Source organism: Cryptomeria japonica, unplaced genomic scaffold (assembly GCF_030272615.1).
Source record: "Cryptomeria japonica unplaced genomic scaffold, Sugi_1.0 HiC_scaffold_718, whole genome shotgun sequence".
Classification (NCBI taxonomy): domain Eukaryota; kingdom Viridiplantae; phylum Streptophyta; class Pinopsida; order Cupressales; family Cupressaceae; genus Cryptomeria; species Cryptomeria japonica.
This window is the reverse complement of record NW_026729500.1, coordinates 30,001-42,458: the sequence shown is the minus strand read 5'-3', so window position 1 is coordinate 42,458 and position 12,458 is coordinate 30,001. Positions and strand designations below refer to the sequence as shown.

The following is a 12,458-nucleotide window of genomic DNA, read 5'->3' as shown; positions in this document are numbered from 1 at the left end:
TAAAATTTCCGTTCTGAAAGATAGTGAAAAAAACGGAACGCGGGTGCCATCTTGAGCCCTTCCTGGTGCGCAGCCCAGGCAAGTTGTGCGCACCAAGGTGCCCACCCTGGCGGAGGTGCGCGCCCGGGGCAAACCGGGCTCCGACTTCGTGCACTGCATGGTGCCCACCAAGGCGCGCAACCCAGCCAAGGTGCCCACCGCAGCGAAGGTGCACGCGAGGGTGCGCACCCGAGGTGCACACCCGGGGCAAACCGGGCTCCGACTTCGTGCACGCCGCACCTTGGAGCACACTTCAGAGCGCTCCTTGGTACGCACCAGGGCGCGCAACCCAGCCAAGGTGCTCACCCCGGCGAAGGTGCACGCGAGGTGCGCACCCGGGGCAAACCGGGCTCGGACTTCGTGCACGCCGCACCTTGGAGCACACATCGGAGCGCTCCCGGGGTTCGCACCAGCATTGCGCACCTTTGATGCGCTGCCTTCACTAATTTCCAGAAAAGGCAAAAAAAAAGAAAAAAAATGAGATTTTAAAATTTCCGTTTTGAAAAGATAGTGAAAAAAAACGGAACGCGGGTGCCATCTTGAGCCCGCCCTGGTGTGCAGCCCAGGCAAGTTGTGCGCACCAAGGCACCCCACCCTGGCCAAGGTGGGTCACGGGGTGGGTCCTAGGGTGGGGTAACGGGGTGGGTACTAAGGTGCGTGCCAAGGTGGGGTCATAGGGTGGGTGCCAAGGTGGGCACCAGGGTGGGTGTGCACCAACCCTAGCCAGGGTAGGTCACGGGGTGGTTGTCGGGGGTGGGCGTCAAGGAGCCAAGATGGGTGGCAAGTAGCCAAGTTTGCGTGCCAAGGTGGGTGTCGGGGTGGGTGCCAAGGATCCAAGGTGGGTGCCAAGGAACCAAGGTGGGTGTCTGGGTGGGTGCCGAGGTGGGAGCCAGGGTGGGTCCCAAGGTGAGTGCAAAGGTGGGGTGCCAGGGTCAAGGTGAGTGCCAATGTGGGTTCCAAGGTGCCAGGGTCAGGGTGAGTGCCAATGTTGGGTTCAAAGGTGCTAAGTTGGGTGCGAGGTTGGGTGCGAGGGTGGGTGGGTGCCAAGGTGTGCTAGGTGGAAGCCCGGGTGGGTCGGCATCCCATGGGTGTCGAGTTGGGTGCCTGATGGGTGCTCTTGTCAAGTTTTAGTCGCCGGGACTCATTTCGAGCCTTAGAGGTCGTTTCTTGTCCGGTTGCCCTGTCTTCGACCTGGGGAACCCAATTTTGGTCCTCGGGTCCCATTTTTTTTTGTCTCGCATCCCACTTTTGGCCTGTGGCCTTTTCGGGGTCGATTCTCGTTTTGGGCATCAGAGCATGTTTCTTCTCCTAAAACCCAATATTTGTTTATTAAGTCTCGGAACACATTTTGTTCTCGTGGACCCATCATGGGTCTTGGAACGCATTTGTGGTCCCTTGGGTCCCATTTTGCATCCCGAAACTTGTGTTTTGGTGCTTGATCCCTATTTTGGGTGCCCACCTTGCACCAAGTGCGCACCCGGGGCAAACCGAGCGCCTTGGTGCACCGGGGCAAGATCGAGCGTGCACCCGAGGCGCCCCGAACATGCACCAAGGTGCACTCGGCCCACATGTGAGCGCAGGTCGTTGCGCCCGAGGTGGGGGTGTGTGGGCACCCGCGTTGCAGACGGGACACTGCACGCACACGACGCCCCCTCCAGGTGCACGCACGTAGGCCGGGCCGGGTGCACACCCGACGCCCTAGCAAGGTGGCGCGCACCCGGGCAGGGCTCACACTTGGCGAACGGGGCGCAACTTCGCGAGGGAGGGTGTGCACCTCGACGGGGGTGGGTGGCCGGGGTGGATTCGCACGTGGGGTCGCGGTTTGCTAAGTACACACTGCGACAAGCTCATAACGGGTGCGATCATACCATCGTTAGTGCACCGGATCCCATCAGAACTCCGCAGTTAAGCGCGCTTGGGCCGGAGTAGTACTGGGATGGGTGACCTCCCGGGAAGTCCCGGTGTTGCACCCTTTTTTAGTTTTCGCCGGCGTCGCAATGCTATTTGAATAAACCTTTTGCCCGTTTGCGTTCTCGTCGGGGCCGGGCCGGGCCGGGGGTGCGCTGCCCGCACTACCGCGCGCGCAGGGGGGCGACACCGAGCGCGCACCCGAGGCGCCCCGAGCACACAGGCCACGGTGCAACCCGGGCGTTGTGCGCGCACCCCGGTGCGCCCGAGGTGCTGCGCGGCGCACCCAGGTGAAATCGGTGTGCACCTCGGCCAGTGCGCGCATCGGTCGAGTCGCGCACGTTGGCCAAGGTGCACGGTGATGTTTCTTACTCTAAGGTTCCGCACCAGACGCCCGGGACAGGTGAGCGAAGCTGGGCGGGGGGCCGGGTGCGCGGCCGGGGCAGGTGCACGCAGCTGGAGAGAGCTTTGGAGCCACACTTCGGAGCGCACCAATGATGCGCTCCATTCTATAGAATTTCCCACTTGAGAGATTGTAAAAAAAAAAAATTTAAAATGAAGGAAACGCGGGTGCCAAGGTGTGCGCAGCCCAGCCAAGGTGTGCGCACCAAGGCGCCCACCCTGGCGAAGGTGCACGCAAGGTGCGCACCCGAGGCAAACCGGACAATTAACCCAACTTTCGACTTCGCGCGCACCTTGGAGCGCACTTCGGAGCGCTCCTTGGTGCGCACCAATCTTGGGCACCTCGGAGTGCACCATGGCGCCCACCAAGGTGCGCACCCGGGGCAAACCGAGCTCCGACTTCGTGCGCACCTTGGAGCGCACGAAAGGTGCGCACCATGGCGCCCACCAAGGTGCGCAGCCCAGCCAAGGCGTGCGCATCAAGGTGCGCACCCTGGCGAAGGTGCGCACCCGGGGCAAACCGAGCTCCGACTTCGTGCGCACCTTGGAGCGCACAAAAGGTGCGCAACCCAGCCAAGGTGTGCGCACCCCGGTCAAACCGAGCTCCGAATCGTGCGCACCAGAGGTGCACGCCATCGTGCGCACCTTGGAGCACACTTCGGAGCCCTCCTTGGTGCGCGCCGATGTTGCGCACCTCGGAGCGCACCCGGGGAAAACAATGCAATTAACCCGACTTTCGACTTCGTGGGCACCTCGGAGCGCTCTCGGGTTCGCACCTCGGAGCACACCGAGGTGCCCACCCTGGCGAAGGTGCACGCGAGGTGCGCACCCGGGGCAAACCGGGCTCCGACTTCGTGCACGCCGCACCTTGGAGCACACTTCGGAGCGCTCCTTGGTGCGCACCAGGGCGCGCAACCCAGCCGAGGTGCCCACCCCGGCGAAGGTGCACGCGAGGTGCGCACCCGGGGCAAACCGGGCTCCGACTTCGTGCACGCCATGGTGCCCACCGCGGCGAAGGTGCACGCGAGGTGCGCACCCGGGGCAAACCGGGCTCCGACTTCGTGCACGCCGCACCTTGGAGCACACTTCGGAGCGCTCCTTGGTGCGCACCATGGTGCCCACCAGGGCGCGCAACCCCGCCGAAGGTGCACGCGAGGTGCGCACCCGGGGCAAACCGGGCTCCGACTTCGTGCACGCCGCACCTTGGAGCACACTTCGGAGCGCTCCTTGGTGCGCACCATGGTGCCCACCAGGGCGCGCAACCCCGCCGAAGGTGCACGCGAGGTGCGCACCCGGGGCAAACCGGGCTCCGACTTCGTGCACGCCATGGTGCGCACCGCGGCGAAGGTGCGCACCCGGGGCAAACCGGGCTCCGACTTCGTGCACGCCGCACCTTGGAGCACACTTCGGAGCGCTCCTTGGTGCGCACCAGGGCGCGCAACCCAGCCGAGGTGCCCACCCCGGCGAAGGTGCACGCGAGGTGCGTACCCGGGGCAAACCGGGCTCCGACTTCGTGCACGCCGCACCTTGGAGCACACTTCGGAGCGCTCCTTGGTGCGCACCATGGTGCCCACCAGGCCGCGCAACCCAGCCAAGGTGTGCGCACCAAGGTGCACGCGAGGTGCGCACCCGGGGCAAACCGGGGTCCGACTTCGTGCACGCCGCACCTTGGAGCACACATCGGGGCGCTCCCGGGTTCGCACCGGCGTTGCGCACCGTGGTGGGCACCTCGGAGCACACCAAGGTGGGCAGCGAGGTGCGCACCTTTGATGCGATGCCTTCACTAATTTCCATAAAAGGCAAAAAAAAAACGAGATTTTAAAATTTCCGTTTTGAAAGATAGTGAGAAAAAGGGAATGCTGGTGCCATCTTGAGCCCGCCCTGGTGCGCAGCCCAGCCAAGGTGTGCGCACCAAGGTGCCCACCCTGGCGAAGGTGCGCGCCCGGGCAATTAACCCAACTTCCAACTTCGCGCGCGCCAGGGTGGGAGCGCACCCAACAACCGGGCCTGGGAAGAGCCAATGCGAGAAACCCCACCAAACGCTCTGACAAAAAAAGAGGGGGCGCTCCAGTAACCCCGCTTCGGAGCGCACCCTGGGCAAACCCAGCCAAGGTGCCCACCCCGGCCAAGGTGCAGGCGAGGTGCGCACCCGGGGCAAACCGGGCTCCGACAACGTGCACGCCGCACCTTGGAGCACACTTCGTAGCGCTCCCGGGTGCGCACCTCAGAGCACACCAAGGTGGGCAGCGAGGTGCGCACCTTTGATGCGCTGCCTTCACTAATTTCCAGAAAAGGCAAAAAAAAAAGGAGATTTTAAAATTTCCGTTTTGAAAGATAGTGAAAAAAACGGAACGCGCGTGCCATCTTGAGCCCGCCCTGGTGCGCAGCCCAGGTAAGGTGCCCACCCTGGCAAAGGTGCGCACCCGGGCAATTAACCCTACTTCCGACTTCGTGCGCGCCAGGGTGGCAACCGGGCCTCGGAAGAGCCAATGCGAGAAACCCCACCAAACGCTCCGACAAAAAAAGAGGCGGCGCTCCAATAACCCCGCTTCGGAGCGCAGCCGGGGCAAACCCAGCCAAGGTGCCCACCCCGACGAAGGTGCACGCGAGGTGCGCACCCGGGGCAAACCGGGCTCCGACAACGTGCACGCAGCACCTTGGAGCACACTTCGAAGCACTCCCGGGTGCCCACCGGCGTTGCGCACCGTGGTGGGCAGCGAGGTGCGCACCTTTGATGCGCTGCCTTCACTAATTTCCAGAAAAAGGCAAAAAAAAATGAGATTTTAAAATTTCCGTTTTGAAAGATAGTGAAAAAAAAGGAACGCGGGTGCCATCTTGAGCCCGCCCTGGTGCGCAGCCCAGGCAAGGCATGCGCACCAAGGTGCCCACCCGAGGTGCACACCCGGGGCAAACCGGGCTCCGACTTCGTGCAGGCCGCACCTTGGAGCACACTTCGGAGCGCTCCTTGGTGCGCACCATGGTGCCCACCAGGGCGCGCAACCCAGCCAAGGTCTGCACACCAAGGTGCCCACCCCGGCGAAGGTGCACGCGAGGTGCGCACCCGGGGCAAACCGGGCTCCGACTTCGTGCACGCCATGGTGCCCACCGCGGCGAAGGTGCACGCGAGGTGCGCACCCGGGGCAAACCGGGCTCCGACTTCGTGCACGCCGCACCTTGGAGCACACTTCGGAGCGCTCCTTGGTGCGCACCATGGTGCCCACCAGGGCGCGCAACCCAGCCAAGGTGTGCGCACCAAGGTGCACGCGAGGTGCGCACCCGGGGCAAACCGGGGTCCGACTTCGTGCACGCCGCACCTTGGAGCACACATCGGAGCGCTCCCAGGTTCGCACCAGCGTTGCGCACCTTTGATGCGCTGCCTTCACTAATTTCCAGAAAAGGCAAAAAAAAACGATATTTTAAAATTTCCGTTCTGAAAGATAGTGAAAAAAACGGAACGCGGGTGCCATCTTGAGCCCTTCCTGGTGCGCAGCCCAGGCAAGTTGTGCGCACCAAGGTGCCCACCCTGGCGGAGGTGCGCGCCCGGGGCAAACCGGGCTCCGACTTCGTGCACTGCATGGTGCCCACCAAGGCGCGCAACCCAGCCAAGGTGCCCACCGCAGCGAAGGTGCACGCGAGGTGCACACCCGGGGCAAACCGGGCTCCGACTTCGTGCACGCCGCACCTTGGAGCACACTTCAGAGCGCTCCTTGGTGCGCACCAGGGCGCGCAACCCAGCCGAGGTGCCCACCCCGGCGAAGGTGCACGCGAGGTGCGCACCCGGGGCAAACCGGGCTCCGACTTCGTGCACGCCATGGTGCCCACCGCGGCGAAGGTGCGCACCCGGGGCAAACCGGGCTCCTACTTCGTGCACGCCGCACCTTGGAGCACACTTCGGAGCGCTCCTTGGTGCGCACCATGGTGCCCACCAGGCCGCGCAACCCAGCCAAGGTGTGCGCACCAAGGTGCACGCGAGGTGCGCACCCGGGGCAAACCGGGGTCCGACTTCGTGCACGCCGCACCTTGGAGCACACATCGGGGCGCTCCCGGGTTCGCACCGGCGTTGCGCACCGTGGTGGGCACCTCGGAGCACACCAAGGTGGGCAGCGAGGTGCGCACCTTTGATGCGATGCCTTCACTAATTTCCATAAAAGGCAAAAAAAAAATGAGATTTTAAAATTTCCGTTTTGAAAGATAGTGAGAAAAAGGGAATGCTGGTGCCATCTTGAGCCCGCCCTGGTGCGCAGCCCAGCCAAGGTTTGCGCACCAAGGTGCCCACCCTGGCGAAGGTGCGCGCCCGGGCAATTAACCCAACTTCCAACTTCGCGCGCGCCAGGGTGGGAGCGCACCCAACAACCGGGCCTGGGAAGAGCCAATGCGAGAAACCCCACCAAACTCTCTGACAAAAAAAGAGGGGGCGCTCCAGTAACCCCGCTTCGGAGCGCACCCTGGGCAAACCCAGCCAAGGTGCCCACCCCGGCCAAGGTGCAGGCGAGGTGCGCACCCGGGGCAAACCGGGCTCCGACAACGTGCACGCCGCACCTTGGAGCACACTTCGTAGCGCTCCCGGGTGCGCACCTCAGAGCACACCAAGGTGGGCAGCGAGGTGCGCACCTTTGATGCGCTGCCTTCACTAATTTCCAGAAAAGGCAAAAAAAAAAGGAGATTTTAAAATTTCCGTTTTGAAAGATAGTGAAAAAAACGGAACGCGCGTGCCATCTTGAGCCCGCCCTGGTGCGCAGCCCAGGTAAGGTGCCACCCTGGCAAAGGTGCGCACCTGGGCAATTAACCCTACTTCCGACTTCGTGCGCGCCAGGGTGGCAACCGGGCCTCGGAAGAGCCAATGCGAGAAACCCCACCAAACGCTCCGACAAAAAAAGAGGCGGCGCTCCAATAACCCCGCTTCGGAGCGCAGCCGGGGCAAACCAAGCCAAGGTGCCCACCCCGACGAAGGTGCACGCGAGGTGCGCACCCGGGGCAAACCGGGCTCCGACAACGTGCACGCAACACCTTGGAGCACACTTCGAAGCACTCCCGGGTGCCCACCGGCGTTGCGCACCGTGGTGGGCAGCGAGGTGCGCACCTTTGATGCGCTGCCTTCACTAATTTCCAGAAAAAGGCAAAAAAAAATGAGATTTTAAAATTTCCGTTTTGAAAGATAGTGAAAAAAAAGGAACGCGGGTGCCATCTTGAGCCCGCCCTGGTGCGCAGCCCAGGCAAGGCATGCGCACCAAGGTGCCCACCCGAGGTGCACACCCGGGGCAAACCGGGCTCCGACTTCGTGCAGGCCGCACCTTGGAGCACACTTCGGAGCGCTCCTTGGTGCGCACCATGGTGCCCACCAGGGCGCACCCGGGGCAAACCGGGCTCCGACTTTGTGCACGCCGCACCTTGGAGCACACATCGGAGCGCTCCCAGGTTCGCACCAGCGTTGCGCACCTTTGATGCGCTGCCTTCACTAATTTCCAGAAAAGGCAAAAAAAAACGATATTTTAAAATTTCCGTTCTGAAAGATAGTGAAAAAAACGGAACGCGGGTGCCATCTTGAGCCCTTCCTGGTGCGCAGCCCAGGCAAGTTGTGCGCACCAAGGTGCCCACCCTGGCGGAGGTGCGCGCCCGGGGCAAACCGGGCTCCGACTTCGTGCACTGCATGGTGCCCACCAAGGCGCGCAACCCAGCCAAGGTGCCCACCGCAGCGAAGGTGCACGCGAGGTGCGCACCCGAGGTGCACACCCGGGGCAAACCGGGCTCCGACTTCGTGCACGCCGCACCTTGGAGCACACTTCAGAGCGCTCCTTGGTACGCACCAGGGCGCGCAACCCAGCCAAGGTGCTCACCCCGGCGAAGGTGCACGCGAGGTGCGCACCCGGGGCAAACCGGGCTCGGACTTCGTGCACGCCGCACCTTGGAGCACACATCGGAGCGCTCCCGGGTTCGCACCAGCATTGCGCACCTTTGATGCGCTGCCTTCACTAATTTCCAGAAAAGGCAAAAAAAAGAAAAAAATGAGATTTTAAAATTTCCGTTTTGAAAGATAGTGAAAAAAACGGAACGCGGGTGCCATCTTGAGCCCGCCCTGGTGTGCAGCCCAGGCAAGTTGTGCGCACCAAGGCACCCACCCTGGCCAAGGTGGGTCACGGGGTGGGTCCTAGGGTGGGTAACGGGGTGGGTACTAAGGTGCGTGCCAAGGTGGGTCATAGGGTGGGTGCCAAGGTGGGCACCAGGGTGGGTGTGCACCAACCCTAGCCAGGGTAGGTCACGGGGTGGTTGTCGGGGTGGGCGTCAAGGAGCCAAGATGGGTGGCAAGTAGCCAAGTTGCGTGCCAAGGTGGGTGTCGGGGTGGGTGCCAAGGATCCAAGGTGGGTGCCAAGGAACCAAGGTGGGTGTCTGGGTGGGTGCCGAGGTGGGAGCCAGGGTGGGTCCCAAGGTGAGTGCAAAGGTGGGTGCCAGGGTCAAGGTGAGTGCCAATGTGGGTTCCAAGGTGCCAGGGTCAGGGTGAGTGCCAATGTGGGTTCAAAGGTGCTAAGTTGGGTGCGAGGTTGGGTGCGAGGGTGGGTGGGTGCCAAGGTGTGCTAGGTGGAAGCCCGGGTGGGTCGGCATCCCATGGGTGTCGAGTTGGGTGCCTGATGGGTGCTTCTTGTCAAGTTTTAGTCGCCGGGACTCATTTCGAGCCTTAGAGGTCGTTTCTTGTCCGGTTGCCCTGTCTTCGACCTGGGAACCCAATTTTGGTCCTCGGGTCCCATTTTTTTTTGTCTCGCATCCCACTTTTGGCCTGTGGCCTTTTCGGGGTCGATTCTCGTTTTGGGCATCAGAGCATGTTTCTTCTCCTAAAACCCAATATTTGTTTATTAAGTCTCGGAACACATTTTTGTTCTCGTGGACCCATCATGGGTCTTGGAACGCATTTGTGGTCCTTGGGTCCCATTTTGCATCCCGAAACTTGTGTTTTGGTGCTTGATCCCTATTTTGGGTGCCCACCTTGCACCAAGTGCGCACCCGGGGCAAACCGAGCGCCTTGGTGCACCGGGGCAAGATCGAGCGTGCACCCGAGGCGCCCCGAACATGCACCAAGGTGCACTCGGCCCACATGTGAGCGCAGGTCGTTGCGCCCGAGGTGGTGTGTGGGCACCGCGTTGCAGACGGGACACTGCACGCACACGACGCCCCCTCCAGGTGCACGCACGTAGGCCGGGCCGGGTGCACACCCGACGCCCTAGCAAGGTGCGCGCACCCGGGCAGGGCTCACACTTGGCGAACGGGGCGCACTTCGCGAGGGAGGGTGTGCACCTCGACGGGGGTGGGTGGCCGGGGTGGATTCGCACGTGGGTCGCGGTTTGCTAAGTACACACTGCGACAAGCTCATAACGGGTGCGATCATACCAGCGTTAGTGCACCGGATCCCATCAGAACTCCGCAGTTAAGCGCGCTTGGGCCGGAGTAGTACTGGGATGGGTGACCTCCCGGGAAGTCCCGGTGTTGCACCCTTTTTTAGTTTTTCGCCGGGCGTCGCAATGCTATTTGAATAAACCTTTTGCCCGTTTGCGTTCTCGTCGGGGCCGGGCCGGGCCGGGGTGCGCTGCCCGCACTACCGCGCGCGCGGGGGCGACACCGAGCGCGCACCCGAGGCGCCCCGAGCACACAGGCCACGGTGCAACCCGGGCGTTGTGCGCGCACCCCGGTGCGCCCGAGGTGCTGCGCGCGCACCCAGGTGAAATCGGTGTGCACCTCGGCCAGTGCGCGCTCGGTCGAGTCGCGCACGTTGGCCAAGGTGCACGGTGATGTTTCTTACTCTAAGGTTCCGCACCAGACGCCCGGGACAGGTGAGCGAAGCTGGGCGGGGCCGGGTGCGCGGCCGGGGCAGGTGCACGCAGCTGGAGAGAGCTTTGGAGCACACTTCGGAGCGCACCAATGATGCGCTCCATTCAAAAGTTTCCTGAAAAGGCAAAAAAAGTTGAGATTATAGAATTTCCCACTTGAGAGATTGTAAAAAAAAAAAATTTAAAATGAAGGAAACGCGGGTGCCAAGGTGTGCGCAGCCCAGCCAAGGTGTGCGCACCAAGGCGCCCACCCTGGCGAAGGTGCACGCAAGGTGCGCACCCGAGGCAAACCGGACAATTAACCCAACTTTCGACTTCGCGCGCACCTTGGAGCGCACTTCGGAGCGCTCCTTGGTGCGCACCAATCTTGGGCACCTCGGAGTGCACCATGGCGCCCACCAAGGTGCGCACCCGGGGCAAACCGAGCTCCGACTTCGTGCGCACCTTGGAGCGCACGAAAGGTGCGCACCATGGCGCCCACCAAGGTGCGCAGCCCAGCCAAGGCGTGCGCATCAAGGTGCGCACCCTGGCGAAGGTGCGCACCCGGGGCAAACCGAGCTCCGACTTCGTGCGCACCTTGGAGCGCACAAAAGGTGCGCAACCCAGCCAAGGTGTGCGCACCCCGGTCAAACCGAGCTCCGAATCGTGCGCACCAGAGGTGCACGCCATCGTGCGCACCTTGGAGCACACTTCGGAGCCCTCCTTGGTGCGCGCCGATGTTGCGCACCTCGGAGCGCACCCGGGGAAAACAATGCAATTAACCCGACTTTCGACTTCGTGGGCACCTCGGAGCGCTCTCGGGTTCGCACCTCGGAGCACACCGAGGTGCCCACCCTGGCGAAGGTGCACGCGAGGTGCGCACCCGGGGCAAACCGGGCTCCGACTTCGTGCACGCCGCACCTTGGAGCACACTTCGGAGCGCTCCTTGGTGCGCACCAGGGCGCGCAACCCAGCCGAGGTGCCCACCCCGGCGAAGGTGCACGCGAGGTGCGCACCCGGGGCAAACCGGGCTCCGACTTCGTGCACGCCATGGTGCCCACCGCGGCGAAGGTGCACGCGAGGTGCGCACCCGGGGCAAACCGGGCTCCGACTTCGTGCACGCCGCACCTTGGAGCACACTTCGGAGCGCTCCTTGGTGCGCACCATGGTGCCCACCAGGGCGCGCAACCCCGCCGAAGGTGCACGCGAGGTGCGCACCCGGGGCAAACCGGGCTCCGACTTCGTGCACGCCGCACCTTGGAGCACACTTCGGAGCGCTCCTTGGTGCGCACCATGGTGCCCACCAGGGCGCGCAACCCCGCCGAAGGTGCACGCGAGGTGCGCACCCGGGGCAAACCGGGCTCCGACTTCGTGCACGCCATGGTGCGCACCGCGGCGAAGGTGCGCACCCGGGGCAAACCGGGCTCCGACTTCGTGCACGCCGCACCTTGGAGCACACTTCGGAGCGCTCCTTGGTGCGCACCAGGGCGCGCAACCCAGCCGAGGTGCCCACCCCGGCGAAGGTGCACGCGAGGTGCGTACCCGGGGCAAACCGGGCTCCGACTTCGTGCACGCCGCACCTTGGAGCACACTTCGGAGCGCTCCTTGGTGCGCACCATGGTGCCCACCAGGCCGCGCAACCCAGCCAAGGTGTGCGCACCAAGGTGCACGCGAGGTGCGCACCCGGGGCAAACCGGGGTCCGACTTCGTGCACGCCGCACCTTGGAGCACACATCGGGGCGCTCCCGGGTTCGCACCGGCGTTGCGCACCGTGGTGGGCACCTCGGAGCACACCAAGGTGGGCAGCGAGGTGCGCACCTTTGATGCGATGCCTTCACTAATTTCCATAAAAGGCAAAAAAAAAACGAGATTTTAAAATTTCCGTTTTGAAAGATAGTGAGAAAAAGGGAATGCTGGTGCCATCTTGAGCCCGCCCTGGTGCGCAGCCCAGCCAAGGTGTGCGCACCAAGGTGCCCACCCTGGCGAAGGTGCGCGCCCGGGCAATTAACCCAACTTCCAACTTCGCGCGCGCCAGGGTGGGAGCGCACCCAACAACCGGGCCTGGGAAGAGCCAATGCGAGAAACCCCACCAAACGCTCTGACAAAAAAAGAGGGGGCGCTCCAGTAACCCCGCTTCGGAGCGCACCCTGGGCAAACCCAGCCAAGGTGCCCACCCCGGCCAAGGTGCAGGCGAGGTGCGCACCCGGGGCAAACCGGGCTCCGACAACGTGCACGCCGCACCTTGGAGCACACTTCGTAGCGCTCCCGGGTGCGCACCTCAGAGCACACCAAGGTGGGCAGCGAGGTGCGCACCTT

General features: G+C 63.3%; 2 non-coding genes across 2 annotated transcripts; both read left to right on the top strand.

The window, feature by feature from the left end:
* Positions 1–1,893: 1,893 nt before the first annotated feature.
* LOC131872662 (5S ribosomal RNA) lies at positions 1,894–2,012 on the top strand. Its single transcript, XR_009370776.1, has one exon. It is a non-coding gene; the product is annotated as a 5S ribosomal RNA (ribosomal RNA).
* Positions 2,013–9,712: 7,700 nt separating this feature from the next.
* On the top strand, positions 9,713–9,831 carry LOC131872660 (5S ribosomal RNA). Its single transcript, XR_009370774.1, has one exon. It is a non-coding gene; the product is annotated as a 5S ribosomal RNA (ribosomal RNA).
* The last annotated feature ends 2,627 nt before the right edge of the window (positions 9,832–12,458 follow it).